This window comes from Pseudophryne corroboree, chromosome 6 (genome assembly GCF_028390025.1).
Source record: "Pseudophryne corroboree isolate aPseCor3 chromosome 6, aPseCor3.hap2, whole genome shotgun sequence".
In the NCBI taxonomy this organism is placed as follows: domain Eukaryota; kingdom Metazoa; phylum Chordata; class Amphibia; order Anura; family Myobatrachidae; genus Pseudophryne; species Pseudophryne corroboree.
Window position 1 is genome coordinate 427,510,928 of NC_086449.1, and position 18,349 is coordinate 427,529,276.

General features: G+C 47.4%; 1 protein-coding gene across 6 annotated transcripts in view; it reads left to right on the forward strand.

The window, feature by feature from the left end:
- The first annotated feature begins 250 nt into the window (after window positions 1-250).
- KMT2E (lysine methyltransferase 2E (inactive)) overlaps window positions 251-18,349 on the forward strand; it is a 445,960-nt gene continuing 427,861 nt past the window's right edge. For 3 of the 6 annotated variants that reach the window (XM_063927017.1, XM_063927020.1, XM_063927022.1), the window contains exon 1: window positions 251-1,799. The gene's annotated coding sequence lies outside the window, so the exon portion shown is untranslated. The remainder of the gene's footprint in view (window positions 1,800-18,349) is intronic. The other 3 variants (XM_063927018.1, XM_063927019.1, XM_063927021.1) reach the window with 3 other exon arrangements.

Consider the following 18,349-nt stretch of genomic DNA (forward strand, 5'->3'; position numbering starts at 1 on the left):
TCAGCCACCATCGCGCAGCAATGCGATAGTGACAGGTAGTCTGGCTCGCTGTTGCGTTGTTACATAATGGCGCCGAGCTCTCCCTCTGCACCCGCATCCCCCAGCAGCTCTCTCTCCTCCCACCTGCTGCAGCATGATGTCACGGCTAGCCAATCAGAGCCTGCCGATACAACACAGCTAAAGCGCCAATTGGCTGCTCTCAGTCAGCCTCGCCCCTCCCCCCCCCAACAAACAACAACACAGTAAAATGTCAGCAAGGAACAGGGCGCCATTGTGCAAGGCAGGCGCTGCACGGATTCTAGCGCAATCAGAATCCGCCTAACACAGCGCTGCTGCCACACACCGACAGTTTAATAACGAATACAATACGTGGTGCGGAAATGTCCCTTCACCATCCAGTCACTTGGCAGACACGGATGGCAGTGTGGTGGTGGCGATGCTACAGCAGTGTAGTCCCAGCAGCCGCCGCGTCCTCCTCTCTGCACGGACAGTGTGAGCATGAGCGCAGTGCTGTGTCTGCAAGCCTCTGTCACATCACATACACACAACCTCGCGTTTGCGCACTATCGTCAGCCCAGGAGACCCCGACAGCGTCTCTCCCTCGGTGAAACTCCATGGTGATAAGCGCAGAGATGGGCGAGGAAGAACCGCCTCCATCTTCCCCAGATAGAGCCAGAGCAGCAGCACCGGGCTGCCTAGAGACCATGTACTGAGTAACCCACCCATTCCCAGAGGGAGCCCTGTGTCCTGTTACACCCACTGCAGTGTGACCGACAGAGACCTGTGTCACACATTGCAGCCAGAGTGAGCCCGACCTATCCCCCGCTCCCGGCTGCCGTTTGTATATCTGAGGCATAGTAAGAATCCTCTCTTGCTGATCACGCAGCATGTACTGTGTGAACGTGTCCGATAACAGCGCGTATATATACGTCCTGTAACATATCTATGATCAGAACGATGTGCTGCAGTACAGGACAACATGGCGGCTCCTTGCTGCATAGCTCTGCACGCTCTCTACACGGTGTGATGATGTACACATATTATCTACAAAATGCCTGCAACCTTCTCCCATTCCTACTCAGGCTGCAAGGACTTGTCTCTCAGGAGGCTGCGGATAACCCTTCAGCAGTACAAGCTTGCTTAACCATTAAATACGTCGCCATAGATGCCTAGCACCACCTTCCAATAAAAGATGTGGAGACTCACTCATTGAGGCTGCTGAGCGGGGTGGTGCAGCCGCAGCTTTCCTACGTCACAGGATTCTGCCCATAAGCAGAATGGCGGATTTTGTGTTACTGAAACCGCCATTTTACTTGTGGGCAAAGGTTTCATCCGCTAGATCCTCACACCCGCAGTAGTCTCAGTCACAGTGTTGAGCCCCTGGCAACTGGGTTCGGCATCCCCGTATAAGCATCCGACGCCATTTTCCAGAGAGAGGCAGTGACATAGAGCCAGCGTAGGCTGAGGCACGGGAGGAGCGGGGTTTGTACACATTGGGGTTGCAGACACCACAAGCGCTGCAAACAGCCTTTATATCACCGACTGCTGTCGCTCGCTTCCCCGGTCAGGTCAGTGCCGGTGTGTCATGCTGTTGTAGTGTCAGCCCTGCAGATCTGCTTAACGGTCCCGGGCTGTCCCTGACGTCGCTGCTCCTGTCACCCCGCCGCTGTCCGCTGCCTGTGACCGGCTGCAGCTGTATGCACTATTCCCCCGCAGCCTGTCACGTAGTCTCCTTTTAGGGCTGTGTGCCTGAGTCCCGCTGTAACCGTGTCCTGTTTCCTGGCGTTTGCACATTGTAGGTAAGTGTCTGCCGCTTATTATGTAGCCTGGGAGACTGTTCTCTTTGCAGGGCACGTATATGCAGTATTGGGTGTCTATTGTAGGTTATTCACTCTTCACTTGTACATTCCTGTTCTGAAAATGTCACTGCACATGTGTTCTGTAATGTGTGTACATGTATGTGCACAGACCTGTGTGCTCATACGTGAGGTGCTTCACAGTCTCTGCTCCTAGAGAAGGGTCGGTATATACCATAAATATGGCGGGTTCCTGGCCATCCTAGATGTTTCTGGCAGGGGTGGGCAGCCACATTGCATGCTATCCCTGTGCTGTAGTGTTAATCTATACTTTTGTATGTAAATAGATAACCTAGCGGTGTCCCTTATTGCTCAGTAGTCCTACATACACCCAGACTGGCACTTTCACGTTTATATAATGAAGTATTTCCCTTTCAGGCCTTCTCCATTACAGTATTTGGGCTTTGTCAGCTTGTACAACTTATGTTCATTTTTATATTGCACCAGAGAAATTGTTGATGTGATGGAAATACATACTGTACCAGGCACAATTCTTATCAAACTGTGTATAACTTGATATTGCAAATGCCCTACCTACACAGCCGTGTTTGATTCCCTTCCCCTCTAAAAGATGTCTACAGGCTTTAATAGGAAAGGTTTTTCCTGTGGTTGCTCCCATTAGGAAGGTATGTTTAGGTAATGCTGGTGTTGCTTTATGTAGTGTTTGTAAGAATCAGTTTTTATACTATTTTGTGGTTGTTTGTTTTTAATATTAATTTATAAACACTTTACCAATGTAGCTGATATGCTGTTAATTGTGGCTAATATTATTAAAAAGCAAATAAAGCATTTCCTGTTCAAAATTGATGGTGGCAGATTATTTTATGGGTAGTTTCTGTTGTGTATGTATAAGGAAAACATGGCTATGATGTTTGGGAGGGTGTGTGTGTACATCCTCACACACACACCCTCTGCAAAGCTGTAGGTCTTTCCAGGGCTTTCTGCTCTCAGGCTGCAGACATGGATGGGGGAGGAACAAGCAATCCTGTGTGTGTGTAAGCAGGCCAGCTCAGACACAACACTAGCACACAAAGAAAGGGAACACCATGCTTCCGTCAGCACCCCTATTAAGTAAATAATCAGTCACATAGCTTCTCATCAGTCTATAAATTGCTTTGAGTTTGTAGATGTTATTGCTTGTGTACCCCTCCTTTTGTGTTCAGAATACATTGTTTAACCACGTAGCCTTTTTGTATGTGCTAAGATAGTGTAATGTTTAGTTGTCTCTTTGGGTGGATGGAATTACCATTCTTGTTTGATATTACTAGGTAGCTCCAGCCCCTGTTTTCGCTCTAATTTGTTTTTCAAAACAAGAGGGTTTTACTTGTTAATAATCTGCAATTGTTGCTTGTATTTCCCTTTTATTTTGTCCTTTTGAAGAGGCTAAAAATGGCGGCCCCCGGCTGATGTTGTAATCTAATCAGCTTGGGTTCTCCACACCCCATGCAGTATATATGTCTGCAGCACACACATGTAGTACAAGGAAGGTTTGTTCAAATAATCATTGTAATATTTATATTACGAGTTGGGTTAATATTCTCATTTTTATTGGTTTATGTTTGAACACTAAATATTAAAAATGTTTGTATTTTACACACATCACGTTTGTGTTATTTCTTTTCTGAAACTGGTCAAACCTTGAATAAGCAATTTCAAGTTACAAATGATAGCAGCAGAGCAGGATTTCTTGAGGTGCCTTTCGCTGTGGAGGCAGTGGGCGGTGAGAAGGGAGTGTATAGTGTATTCTTCTCTGTATATTGTCTTCCTGCTGTAGTTTAACCCATAATTACCCTGATGAAGCTGCATCACACTGCAGCATAATTTGCTTCATACCTCTTGGGATGCTGTATCCTAAACATACAAATGCACTTGTAATTATTGTTTCTAGATTGCCATTTCTGATTTAAATAAGATTTTGTTAAATGCCAAGGTATCGCAAGTGTGCTTTTGGAAAATATATTTTTTTATTTTCCATAACATGAGTAAGGTTTCCAATTTTCCACCATTCTTGATCAAGTCTGCTACTGATCAACGCTTAAGTAAAATGTATAATAAATTAATGCCATCTTTCTTGTACTTTAAAGCACATTACTGTTTTGCAGTTGCTTTTGAGATTGTTCTAATGGTGTGTACACACGGTGAGATTTTTTTCTTACGATTTTGACTATATAGTCAAAATTGTAAGAAAAGTTAGTGCAGATCGCAAGGTGTAAGTCACATTGCGATCCCGATTCGATGCCGATGCGCGGTCGGCATCGCAAGCCTAGATAGACTGTTCAGGCAAGTCAATTTTGACTATCTCTATAGAAGAGATAGTCAAAATTGACACTTAGCCAAAATCGCACATAGTCGGTATCGCAAGCACACTCATTATGTGCTTGCGATACTGACTGTGCCGATCTAGCCCCTGTCGCATAGTGAGATTCGGGCATAGCCCGAATCTCACCGTGTGTATGGGCCATAAGTGTTTTTAGACTTTTTTGTTTGTTTATTTAACAAACAGTTTACAAGGTCTTGCATATATTGTATACAAACAGTTTACAAGGTCTTACATATATCTATCCTATCTCTAGTCACTCAAGCTGAGCATCAGGATCATTGTTCAGTTTGGCCAAAGCAATGGAAGTCAGACGCTGCACAACCAAAAGACTGGTTATTGCTCAGTGTATGGTACTGAACAATTATCATTCCTAGCCTGAAAATGGATAACAGTCTAGATCATTCGGTGTGGTTAGAAAACCAAACCGATCCACCTAGCTGTTGTTCATCCCCATATATAGTGTAGTGTATGGAGGCGCTCTAATTATTGGGCAGACGCTCCTATCCTCTTCCCTGTTGGCTGCATTATCAGGCAGTGCATAGCCAGCTTAAGTTTCATTGGTTTAGTGACATAATTACTTATACCCGTATTTCTGATTGTTTGTGCAGTTGACAGATGTCTACACACACACACACTGCTAATCTGACTACATTTTCTGCTGTGCCTGATAATACTTTTGATTTCGATAGGATCAATATTACATTGCAGTTGTTCTGAGGCCTCTCATGCTGCAGTGTTGGGTCAATTAAAGATTTTTGATGCTGGTTGCGTGTACATCCGCAAATATTTATTGATGTTATGTAATATGTAGTTTGCTCATGAAGTCCAGTCATAAACTTAACAATAGCAGATCTAAGTTCTATGTTTCCTACATTTGAGTCTGTGTAAGGGCATTTTCCTTCTAAGGGTGAATTCAAATTTTTTTTTTTGCGTCCGTGCAAATATTGGGCGCCTGAGTGAGCTGTTAAATTGTTTTGCAGATCAGCACTGCACCTTATATTACTGCTAGCTACCAGGGCTGTACCAAGCACCTGATGCTCTCTGTCACCTCATCATCAATATAATAATTCTGGAGGAGAGAATGCAGAAGTTGGCAAGTATGTCCCACTCTGGGGACAAGGAGCAGCTCCTAGTTTCCACTGCCCACTTCTAGAGGTTTCAGGTCCCAGATAGCAAGCTGTGGGCTCCTTAGTTCAAAATCTTTAGTACTGTTTCAATTTCCATCATCATTGACAGAGCCTGATCTCCCTGTGATCTGCTGTAAGAATACAGCTATTGGACTTGCCCACTAAGGCTCAATGTAGTGAATAATGATAAAGGCTTAGAATAGGTCATCTGGATAGCAGACCTGCCCCCTAGGAATTGGCAGTCTGAGCCAGCTGGTGAACCCCAATTAACCAGCTCTCCTGGCAAGCGTCATTCTTGCCAATCCAGGCTCCCCACTCGCCTCGCAGGTGGCAAGCAAAAATATATTCTTTTGGGCAACCAAACTGTACTTTCCACAGAGTACCCAACAGTTTAGATATGTTTTACCTACTTTACATTGCAAAACACATAGGGGTCGATTCTATTTGGCAACTTAAGAATAGCGCCGGGAATTAGCTCCCGACGCTATTCAATTCAGCTCCAGTTAAGTCGGCGATGTCCCGTTCTCGCCGACTAAACAGGTTGAATTGTCGGGAAAACGGGCATTCTCCGACTTAACTCCCCGGCGCGAGGCTGATTCCCGACAGAATCAGCCTTGTGCCGGCCGTGAGGCAGCACTTTTGTCGGGTTTCTTCTCTCATCCCCCGGGGATGAGAGAAGAATTCCCGACAATTGCGGGTCACTAGCAGCTGAATTGAATAGCGTCGGGAGCTAATTCCCGGCGCTATTCTTAAGTTGTCGAATAGAATCGACCCCATATGATTAGTAATTGGAACCCATGGCACCTGTGCCCATTACCAAAACAATTGAATAGGTCTGTTGGGTGGCCTTTACTTACAGGTGTGAACAGAACAATTGAATGGCCCCCTAAACATATCAATCTTTTCTAAAGAATGTTGTCATGTACTGCATGTTATCTAGCCTAGGCTTTAATAACCGGTGACATTAAGGAATTCCCATTTTAGCAAATAGGAAACTTATTTGTAACCCTGTTATAGTTTTAAAATTTGTAAGTGGAGATTGGATTTGTTGGACCTTTTTTTATTCTATACATTGCTAATTTATGTAACTTTGCCTTATGCTTTTGTCAATCAGTTAATACAGCTCTGTCAGTGTTACGCTTCAGGGACTATACATATTTTACATTTCTCCTGGTGAGTTACCCTTAAATGATTAGAAATACATTTGGAAAAATGCAATAATGGATGCTTCTGGTAAAGCTGTAAGACCGTGTGAATGAGGAGGGATTATACACTTATTTATTCAATTGCTCAAAGGTGAAAATCTGCACTAAAGGTAAGGCGCCTCTCCGCTTCATTTGGCTAAACCCGTCTAAAAAAAAACTGAATGGGCGTCCAAAGTCCGAGTTTGGGTGCCCATCTACGGACTTTTTAACACATTCTCTTCTCGCACCTCTGAGGGGGTCCGAGAAAAAAAAATGTGTGCGCCGCTGCTAATGGGTGTTTATCGGAGCAACAATTCAATAGCTACGATAGATGCTCATTCTTTTAAACTGGAAGGCGCGCGCCACAATTGAATTGGCCCCCAAGTCGTTGTTGTTATGATGATGCGACACAAGGAATCCACAGTGCCCAATTACAGAGTACATAAACAAAATAATCAAAACAGGAAAATAGTGACTTACAGTTGAAGATAATATAGGACAGTACAGGGTAAATAAACAAAGCTACAGCAGCAGATTACACTGAAATAAGTATCGGGGTGGCAGAAAACCGTGGGATTTGGTGCCGTTGAAGACTTTAAGTAAGTGAAGGCCAACCAGAGGACATCGCGTGTGAGCTGGTGCAGTATAATGAAGGATGAAACGAGATGTTCCGTCATTTATTACACTGCTTAAGGCCCATACACGCTAGCTGATTTTGAGCTCAAAGTAGCTCACTTTTGGCGTTTTGAACTCAAATTCTGCCAGTGTGTATGGCCGGGCGATGAGCCCTGATGGGCGCTCCCGATCATCGCTGTCTGTCGGACTGTTTGGACAGCCAAGTGAAGTACTGTCCACAGTCTCCAACTGTGGAGAGTGCTTCGTTTCTGCCCCCCCCCCCCCCCCTTGAACATCACTGGGCACAGGGAAAATAGCCCAGTGTTTATGCACTGAGCTATTTTCTTACCAGCAATGTTCACGATCATCGCTGGGCAAAAACGGCCAGTGTGTATGCACCTTTAGTGTGTACCGGCAAGGTGTGGGCAAAGGGAAATCTACCCAACCAATGGCCCGATTGACGGTCGACCTAGTGTGTACCCAACCTTAGTTTTTGCAGTATTGTGGGGAATGTTTGTTTATAAATCAATAGTAAATTGCAGTAAGGCATCAATTACTGTGACATCAAAGGTTTTCCTGTGCTCTTCTATGGGGTGAGCAGGAAAACTTTCGTTGTGGACGGACGCGATGTGCTGTTCTGGAATTGGCCCACGTTTTCTCTGTCAAGGGACGCCGAAACAAATCTTTTTATTTCTCTTACGTCCTAGAGGATGCTGGGGACTCCGTAAATACCATGGGGTATAGACTAGCTCCGCAGGAGACATGGGCACTCTAAAGACTTTAGATAGGTGTGCACTGGCTCCTCCCTCTATGCCCCTCCTCCTGACCTCAGTTAGATCCTGTGCCCAGAGGAGACTGGATGCACTGCAGGGGAGCTCTACTGAGTTTCTCTGAAAAAGACTTTTGTTAGGTTTTTTTATTTTCAGGGAGCACTGCTGGCAACAGGCTCCCTGCATCGTGGGACTGAGGGGAGAGAAGCAGACCTACTTAAATGATAGGCTCTGCTTCTTAGGCTACTGGACACCATTAGCTCCAGAGGGTTGGAACGCAGGTCTCATCCTCGCTGTTCGTCCCGGAGCCGTGCCGCCGTCCTCCTCACAGAGCCGGAAGATAGAAGCCGGGTGAGTATAAAAAAAAAGAAGACTTCAAAGGCGGCAGAAGACTTCAGATCTTCACTCACATTCACACACACTGACGGCACTGTATGGGCGCAGGGGGGGGTGCCCTGGGCAGCAATAATAAACCTCAAGGGACACTGGCTGACATATATATATATATATATATATATATATATATATATATATATATATATATATATATATAATATTTGAGTATCCCTTATCCAAAATGCTTGGGACCAGAGGTATTTTGGATATGGGATTTTTCCGTATTTTGGAATAATTGCATACCACAATGAGATATCATGGCAATGGGACCTAAATCTAAGCACAGAATGCATTTATGTTTCATATACACCTTATACACACAGCCTGAAGGTAATTTTAGCCAATATTTTTTATAACTTTGTGCATTAAACAAATTGTGTCTACATTCACACAATTCATTTATGTTTCATATACACCTTATATACACAGTCTCAAGGTCATTTAATACAATATTTTTAATAACTGTGTGTATTAAACAAAGTTTGTGTACATTGAGCCATCAAAAAACAAAAGTTTCACTGTCTCACTCTCGCTCAAAAAAAGTCCGTATTTCGGAATATTTCGGATATTTGGATATGGGATACTCAACCTGTGTGTGTGTGTGTATATGTATGTATGTATGTATGTATATATATATATATATATATATATATATATATATACACATACACACACACACACACACACACACACACACACACACACACACACACACACACACACTGCGGAGGCGGTATAAGCGGGACCAAAGCCCGCCGTTGAGGGGGCGGAGCTTGATCCTCCAGCACTAACCAGCGCCATTTTCTCCACAGCACGCTGCAGAGAAGCTGCTCCCCGGACTCTCCCCTGCTGAACACAAGTACAAAGAGCAAAAAGGAGGAGGGGGGGTGGCACATTTATTTAGCGCAGTGAGTGTATTATTGATATATAAAAGTGCTGTACAGACTGGGATTTTGTCTGTGTCCAGCGGCGCTGGGTGTGTGCTGGCATTCTCTCTCTCTCTCTCTCTCTCTCTCTCTCTCTCTCTCTCTCTCTCTCTCTCTCTCTCTCTCTCTCTCTCTCTCTCTCTCTCTCTCTCTCTCTCTCTCTCTCTCTCTCTCTCTCTCTGGTCAATTCTATTCGGCAACTAAAGAATAGCGCCGGGAATTAGCTCCCGACGCTATTCAATTCAGCTAAAGTTAAGTCGGCGATGTCCCGTTCTCGCCGACTTAACAGGTAGTTTTGTCGGGAGAACGGGCATTCTCCGACTTAACTACCCGGCGTGAGGCTGATTCCCGACAGAATCAGCCTCGCGCCGGCCGCGAGGCAGCACTTTTGTCGGGTTTATTCTCTCATCCCCCGGGGATGAGAGAAGAATTCCCGACAATTGCGGGCAACTAGTAGCAGAATTGAATAGCGTCGGGAGCTAATTCCCGGCGCTTTTCTTTAGTTGCCGAATAGAATTGACCCCCCCTCTCCCTCTCCCTCTCCCTCTCCCTCTCCCTCTCCCTCTCCCTCTCCCTCTCCCTCTCCCTCTCTCTCTCTCCCTCTCTCCCCCCAAAGGGCCTTATTGGGGGACAGTCTCTCTCTATCTATCTATATATCTATATATCTATATATCTATATATCTATATATCTATATATATATATATATATATATATATTCTATCCCAGTGTGTGCGGGGGTGTCGGTACGTGTGTCGGCATGTCTGAAGCGAAAGGCTCGTCTAAGGAGGAGGTAGAGCAGATGATTGTGGTGTCTCCGTCGGCACAGTCGACACCTGATTGGATGGATATGTTGAATGTTTTAAATGCAAATGTGTCTTTAGTACATAAAAGATTGGACAAGCAGAGTCCAGAGAAAAAGCAGGGAGTCAATTCATGGCTTTGACTGTGTCACAAGGCCCTTCAGGGTCTCATAAACGTCCCCTGTCCCAGGTAGCAGACACTGATACCGACACGGATTCTGACTCCAGTGTCGAGTACGATGATGCGAGGTTACACCCAAGGGTGGCCGAAAGTAATCATTATATGATTATTGCAATAAAAGATATTTTGCATATCACAGATGACCCCTCGGTGCCTGACACAAGGGTATGCATGTTTAATGAGAAAAAACCTGAGGTAACCTTTCCCCCATCTCATGAGCTGAACGCTTTATTTGAAAAAGCTTGGGAAACTCCAGACAAGAAACTGCAGATTCCCAAGAGAATTCTTCTGGCGTATCCTTTCCCCACACAGGACAGGTTACGGTGGGAATCCTCGCCCAGGGTGGACAAGGCTTTGCCGCGCTTGTCCAAAAAGGTGGCGCAACCGTCTCCAGACACTGCAGCCCTCAAGGATCCTGCTGATCGCAGACAGGAGACTACCTTAAAATCAATTTATTCACATACGGGGGCCTTGCTCAGACCGGCAGTAGCGTCGGCATGGGTATGTAGCGCAATAGCAGCATGGGCAGATAACTTGTCATCTGACATTGACACCCTAGATAAGGATAGCATTTTATTGACCTTAGGTCATATAAAAGACGCAGCGTTATATATGAGAGACGCTGCGAGAGACGTTGGGCTGTTGGGTTCAAGAGCCAATGCCATGGAAATTTCTGCTAGGCGAGCCCTGTGGACCTGCCAATGGACGGGTGATGCCGATTCAAAGGGGCATATGGAAACTTTGCCTTACAAGGGTGAGGTTTTATTTGGGGAGGGCCTTGCGGACCTGGTTTCCACAGCTACTGCGGGTAAATCTTCTCTTTTACCTTATGTTCCCCCACAGCAAAGAAAACACCTCAATATCAGATGCAGTCCTTTCGGTCGCACAAGTCCAGAAGGGGCCGGGGCTCTTCCTTCCTCGCCAGAGGTAAGGTTAGAGGGAAAAGACTGCCTGCTACGGCTAGTTCCCAGGAACAGAAGTCCTCCCCGACTTCTACAAAATCCACCGCATGACGCTGGGGCTCCACTGCGGGAGTCCACGCCGGTGGGGGCACGTCTTCGATTCTTCAGCCAGATCTGGGTTCTGTCAGATTTGGATCCTTGGGCGATAGAAATTGTATCCCAAGGCTACAAACTGGAATTCGAAGAAGTGCCTCCTCGCTGATTTTTCAAGTCTGCTTTTCCAGCCTCTCCCCCAGAGAGCAAAATAGTTTTAGCTGCGATACGAAAGCTGTGTCAACAGCAAGTGATTATCAGCGTTCCCCTAGTGCAACAGGGGAAGGGGTACTATTCTACTCTTTGTGGTCCCGAAACCGGATGGCTCGGTCAGACCCATTCTAAATCTAAAATCCCTAAACCTTTATTTAAAAAAAGTTCAAATTCAAGATGGAATCTCTCCAGGCAGTGATCTCCAGCCTGGAAGGGGGGTATTTTATGGTGTCATTATACATTAAGGATGCATACCTTCATGTCCCCATTTATCCTCCTCCTCAGGCGTACCTGAGATTCGCTGTACTGGACTGTCATTACTAGTTTCAGACGTTGCCGTTTGGGAATTCCACGGCCCCGAGGATTTTCACCAAGGTAATGGCGGAAATGATGGTGCTCCTACGCAGGCAACGAGTCACAATTATCCCATACTTGGACGATCTCCTGATAAAAACGAGATCGAGAGATCAGTTGCTGAAAAGCGTGTTACTCTCCCTGAGAGTGCTGCAGCAACACGGCTGGATCCTAAATCTGCCAAAATCGCAGTTAATTCCAACGACTCGGCTATCATTTTTAGGCATGATTCTGGACACGGTAAAGAAGAGGGTTTTTCTCCCAACGGAAAAAGCCCAGGAACTCCAGAGCATGGTCAGAGACCTGTTTTAAAGCCAAAAGAGTGTCCGTTCATCAATGCACTCGAGTACTGGGAGAAATGGTGGCGGCCTACGAGGCCATATCCTTCGGCAGGTTCCATGCGAGGACATTTCAGTGGGACCTTCTGGACAAATGGTTGGGGTCCCATCTACAAATACATCAGAAAATAAGCCTGTCCCCCAGGGCCAGAGTGTCTCTCCTGTGGTGGCTGCGGAGTGCTCACCTTCTAGAGGGTCGCAGGTTCGGCATTCAAGACTGGGTTCTGGTGACCACGGACGCGAGCCTCCGAGGATGGGGAGCAGTCACACAAGGAAGAAATTTTCAGGGACTGTGGTCGAGCCAGGAGGCTTGTCTACACATCAACATGCTGGAATTAAGGGCCATATACAACGGCCTACGACAAGCGGAGACTCTTCTTCGCGACCTACCTGTTCTGATTCAATCAGACAACGAAACAGCAGTGGCTCATGTAAACCGCCAAGGCGGGACAAGGAGCAGAGTGGCAATGGCGGAAGCCACCAGGATTCTTAGCTGGGCGGAAAATCACGTAAGCGCGCTGTCAGCAGTCTTCATTCCGGGAGTGGACAACTGGGAAGCAGACTTCCTCAGCAGACACGACCTCCATCCAGGAGAGTGGGGTCTTCATCAAGAAGTTTTTGCAGAGATAACAAGTCGTTGGGGGCTTCCTCAAATAGACATGATGGCGTCACGCCTCAACAAGAAACTTCGGAGGTATTGTTCCAGGTCAAGGGACCCTCAGGCAGTAGCAGTAGACGCCCTGGTGACACCATGGCTGTTTCCGTCGGTCTATGTCTTCCCTCCTCTTACACTCATCTCAAAAATACTGAGAATCATAAGACGAAAAAGAGTCCAGACAATACTCATTGTTCCGGATTGGCCTCGGAGGGCCTTGTATTCAGAAGATCCGTGGCCTCTTCCTTCCAGGGAGGACGTGTTGCAGCAGGGACCCTGCGTGTTCCAAGACTTACCGCGGTTACGTTTGATGGCATGGCGGTTGAACGCCAAATCCTAGCTAGAAAAGGTATTCCCGGGGAGGTCATCCCTATTCTGATAAAAGCTAGGAAGGAGGTGACGGCGAAACATTATCGCCGTATCTGGAGGAGATATGTATCTTGGTGTGAAGCCAAGAATGCTCCTACGGAAGATTTTCACCTGGGCCGTTTTCTGCACTTTCTGCAGACAGGAGTGGATATGGGCCTAAAGTTAGGCTCTATAAAGGTACAGATTTCGGCCCTGTCAATATTCTTTCAGAAGGAATTGGCTTCTCTCCCAGAAGTCCAGACTTTTGTAAAGGGAGTGCTGCACATCCAGCCTCCTTTTGTGCCCCCAGTGGCACCATGGGACCATAACGTGGTGTTACAGTTCCTTAAGTAAGTCACACTGGTTTGAACCTCTTCAAATAGTTGAGTTGAAATTTCTCACTTGGAAAGTGGTCATGTTGTTAGCCTTGGCATCTGCGAGGCGGGTTTCTGAATTGGCGGCTTTGTCTCACAAAAGCACCTGATTTTCCATGTGGATAGAGTGGAGTTGAGGACTTGTCCTCAATTTCTGCCTAAGGTGGTTTCATATGAACCAGCCTATTGGGGTGCCTGTGGCTATGAGGAACTTGGAGGATTCCAGGTCTCTTGATGTAGTCAGGGCCTTAAAGGTTTATGTAGCCAGGACGGCTCGGGTTAGGAAAACAGAGGCACTGTTTGTCCTGTATGCAGCCAACAAGGTTGGCGCCCCTGCTTCTAAGCAGACTATTACCCGCTGGATTTGTAACACGATTCAGCAGGCTCATTCTACGGCTGTATTGCCAGTACCAAATTCGGTAAAGGCCCATTCCACTAGGAAGGTGGGCTCTTCTTGGGCGGCTGCCCGAGGTGTCTCGGCATTGCAACTATGCCAAGCGGCTACTTGGTCAGGTTCAAACACTTTTGCTAAATTCTACAAGTTTGATACCTTGGCTGAGGAGGATCTCATGTTTGCTCAATCTGTGCTGCAGAGTCATCCGCACTCTCCCGCCCGGTCTGGAGCTTTGGTATAATCCCCATGGTCCTTACGGAGTCCCCAGCATCCTCTAGGATGTAAGAGAAAATAAGATTTTAAACCTACCGGTAAATCTTTTTCTCCTAGTCTGTAGAGGATACTGGGCGCCCGTCCCAGTGCGGACTAAATTCTGCGAGACTTTCTTACATAAGGGTTATGTTACAGTTTTGATCAGTCTCTGGCTGATGCTGTTTTGTTTCATACTGTTAACTGGTTCGTATGTTCCAAGTTGTACGGTGTGGATGGTGTAGGCTGGTATGTATCTTGCCCTTACATTAACAAAAATCCTTTCCTCGTACTGTCCGTCTCCTCTGGGCACCGTTCTTTAACTGAGGTCTGGAGGAGGGGCATAGAGGGAGGAGCCAGTGCACACCCATCTAAAGTTCTTTATAGTGCCCATGTCTTCTGCGGAGCCAGTCTAAACCCTATGGTCATTACGGAGTCCCCAGCATCCTCTACGGACTAGGAGAAAAAGATTTACTGGTAGGTTTAAAATCTTATTTCTCTGACGTCCTAGTGGATGCTGGAACTCCGTAAGGACCATGGGGAATAGACAGGCTCCGCAGGAGACTGGGCACTCTAAGAAAGAATTAGGACTACTGGTGTGCACTGGCTCCTCCCTCTATGCCCCTCCTCCAGACCTCAGTTAGAATCTGTGCCCGGCTCGAGCTGGTTGCACACTAGGGGCTCTCCTGAGCTTCTAGTAAAGAAAGTATTTATTAGGTTTTATATTTTCAGTGAGATCTGCTTGCAACAGACTCACTGCTACGAGGGACTTAGGGGAGAGAAGCGAACCTACCTGCTTGCAGCTAGCTTGGGCTTCTAGGCTACTGGACACCATTAGCTCCAGAGGGATCGAACACAGGCCCAGCCTCTGTCGTCCGGAGCTGCGCCGCCGTCCCCCTTGCAGAGCCAGAAGCAAGAAGAACGTCCTGGAAATCGGCGGCTGAAGACTCCGGTCTTCATTAAGGTAGTGCACAGCACTGCAGCTGTGCGCCATTGCTCCCTATGCACTCCACATACTCCGGTCACTGATGGGTGCAGGGCGCTGGGGAAGGGGAGGCGCCCTCGGCTGCAATTAGAGTACCTTACATTGGCAAACGGCACATAATATAGACTAATAAACTATATATGTGCAAAAATCACCTGCCATAATATTAATAAAAGAGCGGGAGAAGCCCGCTGAGAAGGGGGCGGGGCTATCTCCCTCGGCACACTGGCGCAATTTCCTCTTCACAGCTCCGCTGGAAGACAGCTCCCCAGGCTCTCCCCTGCAGTTTCCAGGCTCAAAGGGTAAAAAAGAGGGGGGGGCACTAAATTTAGGCGCAAACTGTATTTGTATAGCTGCTATAGGGAAAATCACTTTGTGTTAGTGTAAATCCCTGATTATATAGCGCTGTGGTGTGTGCTGGCATACTCTCTCTCTCTGTCTCCCCAAAGGACTTTGTGGGGTCCTGTCCTCAGAGCATTCCCTGTGTGTGTGCGGTGTGTCGGTACGGCTGTGTCGACATGTTTGATGAGGAGGCTTATGTGGAGGCGGAGCAGGTGCCGATAAATGTGATGTCACCCCCTGCGGGGTCGACACCAGAGTGGATGGATATGTGGAAGGTTTTACACGACAGTGTCAACTCCTTACATAAAAGGTTCGATGACATAACGGCTGTGGGACAGCCGGCTTCTCAGCCAGTGCCTGCCCAGGCGTCTCAAAGGCCATCAGGTGCTCAAAAACGCAAATTAATCCAGGTACCACTAAAAAGGGTATTATGTTTGGGGAGAAAAAGCAACCAGTGGTTTTTCCCCCCATCAGATGAGTTGAATGAAGTGTGTGAAGAAGCGTGGGCTTCCCCCGATAAGAAACTAGTGATTTCTAAAAAGTTACTGATGGCGTACCCTTTCCCACCAGAGGACAGGTTACGTTGGGAGACATCCCCGAGGGTGGATAAAGCGCTCGCACGCTTGTCAAAAAAGGTGGCACTGCCGTCTCAGGATACGGCCGCCTTAAAGGAGCCTGCGGATAGGAAGCAGGAGGCTATCCTGAAGTCTGTGTATACACACTCAGGTACTATAGTGAGACCTGCTATTGCTTCAGCATGGATGTGCAGTGTTGCAGCAGCGTGGTCTGATTCCCTGTCTGATAACATTGATTCCCTTGACGGGGACACTATATTGCTAACCATAGAGCATATTAAAGACGTAGTCTTATATATGAGAGATGCACAGAGGGATATTTGCCGGCTGGCATCTAGAATTAATGCAATGTCCATTTCTGCCAGGAGAGTATTATGGACTCTGCAGTGGACAGGTGATGCGGATTCTAAAAGGCACATGGAGGTTTTGCCTTACAAGGGTGAGGAATTGTTTGGGGATGGTCTCTCGGACCTCGTTTCCACAGCAACAGCTGGGAAGTCGACATTTTTACCTCAGGTTCCCTCACAGCCTAAGAAAGCACCGTATTATCAGGTACAGTCCTTTCGGCCCCAGAATGGCAAGCGGGTTAAAGGCGCGTCCTTTCTGCCCAGAGGCAGGGGTAGAGGGAAAAAGCTGCACCATACAGCCAGTTCCCAAGAACAAAAATCCTCCCCTGCTTCCACTAAATCCACCGCATGACGCTGGGGCGCCACTGGTGGAGCCAGGTGCGGTGGGGGCCCGTCTCCGGAACTTCAGCGACCGGTGGGTTCGCTCACAGGTGGATCCCTGGGTTCTACAAGTGGTATCTCAGGGATACAAGCTGGAATTCGAGACGTCTCCCTCTCGCCGTTACCTCAAATCAGCCTTGCCAGCTACTCCCCAGGACAGGGAGGTAGTGCTGGCGGCAATTCACAAGCTGTACCTCCAGCAGGTGATAATAAAAGTTCCCCTCCTTCAACAGGGACGGGGTTACTATTCCACAATGTTTGTGGTACCGAAACCAGACGGTTCGGTGAGACCCATTCTAAATTTGAAATCCTTGAACACTTACATAAGGAAGTTCAAGTTCAAAATGGAATCGCTCAGGGCGGTTATTGCAAGCCTGGAAGAGGGGGATTACATGGTATCACTGGACATCAAGGATGCTTACCTACATGTCCCCATTTACCCACCTCACCAGGTGTACCTCCGTTTTGTGGTACAGGACTGCCATTACCAATTCCAGACGTTGCCGTTTGGTCTGTCCACGGCACCGAGGGTATTTACCAAAGTAATGGCCGAAATGATGATACTCCTTCGAAAGAAGGGAGTTATAATTATCCCGTACTTGGACGATCTCCTTATAAAGGCGGGGTCCAGGGAGCAGTTGTTGGTCGGAGTAGCACTATCTCAGGAAGTGCTACAACAGCACGGCTGGATTCTGAATATTCCAAAGTCGCAGCTGGTTCCTACGACGCGTCTGCTGTTCCTGGGTATGATTCTGGACACAGAACAGAAGAAGGTGTTTCTCCCGGAGGAGAAGGCCAAGGAGTTGTCATCTCTGATCAGAGACCTCCTGAAACCAAAACAGGTGTCTGTGCATCACTGCACGCGAGTCCTGGGAAAGATGGTATCTTCTTACAAGGCAATTCCATTCGGCAGGTTCCATGCAAGGATCTTTCAGTGGGATCTGTTAGACAAGTGGTCCGGATCGCATCTTCAGATGCATCGGCTGATCACCCTGTCCCCGAGGGCCAGGGTGTCTCTGCTGTGGTGGCTGCAGAGTGCTCATCTTCTAGAGGGCCGCAGATTCGGCATACAGGACTGGGTCCTGGTGACCACGGATGCAAGCCTCCGAGGTTGGGGGGCAGTCACTCAGGGAAGAAACTTCCAAGGACAATGGTCGAGTCAGGAGGCTTTCCTACACATAAATATTCTGGAACTAAGGGCCATTTACAATGCCCTAAGTCAGGCAAAACCCCTGCTTCAAAACCAGCCGGTGCTGATTCAGTCAGACAACATCACGGCGGTCGCCCATGTAAACCGACAGGGTGGCACAAGAAGCAGGATGGCGATGGCAGAAGCCACAAGGATTCTCCGATGGGCGGAAAATCACGTGATAGCACTGTCAGCAGTGTTCATTCCGGGAGTGGACAACTGGGAAGCAGACTTCCTCAGCAGGCACAACCTCCACCCGGGAGAGTGGGGACTTCATCCAGAAGTCTTCCAGCTGATTGTAAACCGTTGGGAAAGGCCACAGGTGGACATGATGGCGTCCCGCCTCAACAAAAAGCTAAAAAGATATTGCGCCAGGTCAAGGGACCCTCAGGCGATAGCTGTGGACGCTCTAGTGACACCGTGGGTGTACCAGT